This window comes from Salvelinus namaycush, chromosome 17, assembly GCF_016432855.1.
Source record: "Salvelinus namaycush isolate Seneca chromosome 17, SaNama_1.0, whole genome shotgun sequence".
NCBI classification, from domain to species: Eukaryota; Metazoa; Chordata; class Actinopteri; order Salmoniformes; family Salmonidae; genus Salvelinus; species Salvelinus namaycush.
In genome coordinates, this window is record NC_052323.1 from 21,256,689 (window position 1) to 21,261,062 (window position 4,374).

At 52.3% G+C, this 4,374-nt stretch overlaps 1 protein-coding gene across 1 annotated transcript in view; it reads right to left on the reverse strand.

Moving 5' to 3' along the window:
• Positions 1–1,703, reverse strand: part of LOC120062427 (fermitin family homolog 3-like) — an 11,957-nt gene extending 10,254 nt beyond the window's left edge. The window contains exon 1 of the mRNA XM_039012399.1: positions 1,597–1,703. The gene's annotated coding sequence lies outside the window, so the exon portion shown is untranslated. The remainder of the gene's footprint in view (positions 1–1,596) is intronic.
• Between the last annotated feature and the right edge of the window lie 2,671 nt (positions 1,704–4,374).

Here is a 4,374-nt window from a genome sequence, read left to right on the forward strand (position 1 = left end):
TACCCTACCCAACCCAACCCAACCCTACCTTACCCAACCCAACCCAACCCAACCCAACCCAACCCAACCCAACCCAACCCAACCCAACCCTACCTTACCCAACCCAACCATAGCTTACCTTACCCTACCCAACCCAACCCAACCCTACCTTACCCAACCCAACCCAACCCAACCCAACCCTACCTTACCCAACCCAACCATAGCTTACCTTACCCTACCCTACCCAACCCAACCCAACCATAGCTTACCCTACCCTACCCAACCCAACCCAACCCAACCCTACCTTACCCAACCCAACCCTACCCAACCCACCCATAGCTTACCTTACACTACCCAACCCAACCCTACCCTACCCAACCCAACCCAACCCTACCTTACCCAACCCAACCATAGCTTACCCTACTCTACCCTACCCAACCCAACCCAACCCAACCCTACCTTACCCAACCCAACCCAACCATAGCTTACCTTACACTACCCAACCCAACCCAACCCTACCCTACCCTACCCTACCCTACCCTACCCTACCCAACCCAACCCAACCCTACCTTACCCAACCCAACCCAACCATAGCTTACCTTACACTACCCAACCCAACCCAACCCTACCCTACCCTACCCTACCCAACCCAACCCAACCCTACCTTACCCAACCCAACCCAACCATAGCTTACCTTACCTTACCTTACCCTACCCAACCCTACCTTACCCTACCCTACCCAACCCAACCCAACCCTACTTACCATACCCTACCCAACCCAACCATAGCTTACCTTACCTTACCTTACCCTACCCAACCCTACCTTACCCTACCCTACCCTACCCTACCCAACCCAACCCAACCCAACCCAACCCTACCTTACCCTACCCAACCTTACACTACCCAACCCTACCCTACACAACCCTACCTTACCTTACCCTACCCTACCCTACCCAACCCAACTAACCCTACCCTTCCCAACACAACCCTACCTTACCCTACCTTACCCTACCTTACCTTACCCTACCCTACCCAACCCTACCCTACCCAACCCTACCCTACCCAACCCAACTAACCCTACCCTTCCCAACACAACCCTACCTTACCCTACCTTACCCTACCTTACCTTACCCTACCCTACCCTACCCTACCCTACCCAACCCAACCCTACCCACCACCATCAAATGTCCACCCAAATATTAAACTGTGTGTGTGTGTGTGTGTGTGTGTGTGTGTGTGTGTGTGTGTGTGTGTGTGTGTGTGTGTGTGTGTGTGTGTGTGTGTGTGTGTGTGCGTGTGTGTGTGTGCATATGTGTGTGTGTGCATATGTGTGTGTGTGCATATGTGTGTGTGTAATGTCAAGTATAGTAATAACAACATGGTATAGGTTAAGCATTCTGTAACTTAACTAGTTGTCTTGTTCTACTCACAGTACAGGAGAGTGAGAGTTTTGGCCCATCAATAGAATAGAAGCCTACTGCCGTTTTATACTGTTCACATCCATGCCTCTGTCCCATCCTCTAACATCACCTCTATCTCTCACTGAGACCCTGGGTCAAAACACTCACACACAAGACAGTTCATCTGACATAGGCTACACACTCTTGTTTATCTTACCCTCTCCACTGTCCAAAATGCAGGGGATTCTGGCAGCTTTATAAAAAGAATACCCTCTTCCCCTTCTTCTGCTAGTTCTGCAAACTACCCTGCGTGTTACACTTCCCCTCTACGTCTCTCTGTTGGCTTGCGTCTCTACGTCTCTCTGTTGGCTGTGGTCTCTACGTCTCTCTGTTGGCTGTGGTCTCTACGTCTCTCTGTTGGCTTGCGTCTCTACGTCTCTCTGTTGGCTGTGGTCTACGTCTCTCTGTTGGCTTGCGTCTCTACGTCTCTCTGTTGGCTGTGGTCTACGTCTCTCTGTTGGCTGTGGTCTCTACGTCTCTCTGTTGGCTGTGGTCTCTACGTCTCCCTGTTGGCTTGCGTCTCTACGTCTCTCTGTTGGCTGTGGTCTTTACGTCTCTCTGTTGGCTTGCGTCTCTACGTCTCTCTGTTGGCTGTGGTCTACGTCTCTCTGTTGGCTGTGGTCTCTACGTCTCTCTGTTGGCTGTGGTCTCTACGTCTCTCTGTTGGCTTGCGTCTCTACGTCTCTCTGTTGGCTTGCGTCTCTACGTCTCTCTGTTGGCTGTGGTCTACATCTCTCTGTTGGCTTGCGTCTCTACGTCTCTCTGTTGGCTTGCGTCTCTACGTCTCTCTGTTGGCTGTGGTCTACGTCTCTCTGTTGGCTGTGGTCTACGTCTCTCTGTTGGCTTGCGTCTCTACGTCTCTCTGTTGGCTTGCGTCTCTACGTCTCTCTGTTGGCTGTGGTCTACGTCTCTCTGTTGGCTGTGGTCTACGTCTCTCTGTTGGCTGTGGTCTACGTCTCTCTGTTGGCTTGCGTCTCTACGTCTCTCTGTTGGCTGTGGTCTCTACGTCTCTCTGTTGGCTGTGGTCTCTACGTCTCTCTGTTGGCTTGCGTCTCTACGTCTCTCTGTTGGCTTGCGTCTCTACGTCTCTCTGTTGGCTGTGGTCTTTAAGTCTCTCTGTTGGCTGTGGTCTCTACGTCTCTTTGTTGGCTGTGGTCTCTACGTCTCTCTGTTGGCTTGTGTCTCTACGTCTCTCTGTTGGCTGTGGTCTACGTCTCTCTGTTGGCTGTGGTCTCTACGTCTCTCTGTTGGTTGTGGTCTCTACGTCTCTCTGTTGGCTTGCGTCTCTACGTCTCTCTGTTGGCTTGCGTCTCTACGTCTCTCTGTTGGCTGTGGTCTCTACGTCTCTCTGTTGGCTTGCGTCTCTACGTCTCTCTGTTGGCTTGCGTCTCTACGTCTCTCTGTTGGCTGTGGTCTCTACGTCTCTCTGTTGGCTTACGTCTCTACATCTCTCTGTTGGCTTGCGTCTCTACGTCTCTCTGTTGGCTTGCGTCTCTACGTCTCTCTGTTGGCTTGTGTCTCTACGTCTCTCTGTTGGCTGTGGTCTACGTCTCTCTGTTGGCTTGCGTCTCTACGTCTCTGTTGGCTGTGGTCTACGTCTCTCTGTTGGCTTGCGTCTCTACGTCTCTCTGTTGGCTGTGGTCTTTACGTCTCTCTGTTGGCTTGCGTCTCTACGTCTCTCTGTTGGCTGTGGTCTTTACGTCTCTCTGTTGGCTTGCGTCTCTACGTCTCTCTGTTGGCTGTCGTCTCTACGTCTCTCTGTTGGCTGTGGTCTCTACGTCTCTCTGTTGGCTTGCGTCTCTACGTCTCTCTGTTGGCTTGCGTCTCTACGTCTCTCTGTTGGCTGTGGTCTCTACGTCTCTCTGTTGGCTTGCGTCTCTACGTCACTCTGTTGGCTTGCGTCTCTACGTCTCTCTGTTGGCTTGCGTCTCTACGTCTCTCTGTTGGCTTGCGTCTCTACGTCTCTCTGTTGGCTTGCGTCTCTACGTCTCTCTGTTGGCTTGCGTCTCTACGTCTCTCTGTTGGCTTGCGTCTCTACGTCTCTCTGTTGGCTTGCGTCTCTACGTCTCTCTGTTGGCTTGCGTCTCTACGTCTCTCTGTTGGCTTGCGTCTCTACGTCTCTCTGTTGGCTTGTGTCTCTACGTCTCTCTGTTGGCTGTGGTCTCTACGTCTCTCTGTTGGCTGTGGTCTACGTCTCTCTGTTGGCTTGCGTCTCTACGTCTCTCTGTTGGCTGTGGTCTACGTCTCTCTGTTGGCTTGCGTCTCTACGTCTCTCTGTTGGCTGTGGTCTTTACGTCTCTCTGTTGGCTTGCGTCTCTACGTCTCTCTGTTGGCTGTGGTCTTTACGTCTCTCTGTTGGCTTGCGTCTCTACGTCTCTCTGTTGGCTGTGGTCTCTACGTCTCTCTGTTGGCTTGCGTCTCTACGTCTCTCTGTTGGCTTGCGTCTCTACGTCTCTCTGTTGGCTGTGGTCTTTACGTCTCTCTGTTGGCTTGCATCTCTACGTCTCTCTGTTGGCTGTGGTCTCTACGTATCTCTGTTGGCTTGCGTCTCTACGTCTCTCTGTTGGCTTGCGTCTCTACGTCTCTCTGTTGGCTGTGGTCTACGTGTCTCTGTTGGCTGTGGTCTACGTCTCTCTGTTGGCTGTGGTCTACGTCTCTCTGTTGGCTGTGGTCTACGTCTCTCTGTTGGCTGTGGTCTACGTATGATGTGTAGTACATGTGTCAGTGCTGACAAAAAAAGGGTGTTTTGTCAGTTTCCGGCCACCGGAAGTGTGAGTGACAATGACACTGAGTTAAGCTGTGTGTGTGTGTGTGTGTGTGTGTGTGTGTGTGTGTGTGTGTGTGTGTGTGTGTGCGTGTGCGTGTGCGCGTGTGCGTGCGTGCGTGCGTGCGTGCGTGCGTGCGTGCGTGCGTGCGTGTGTTTGTTTGTCAGTTA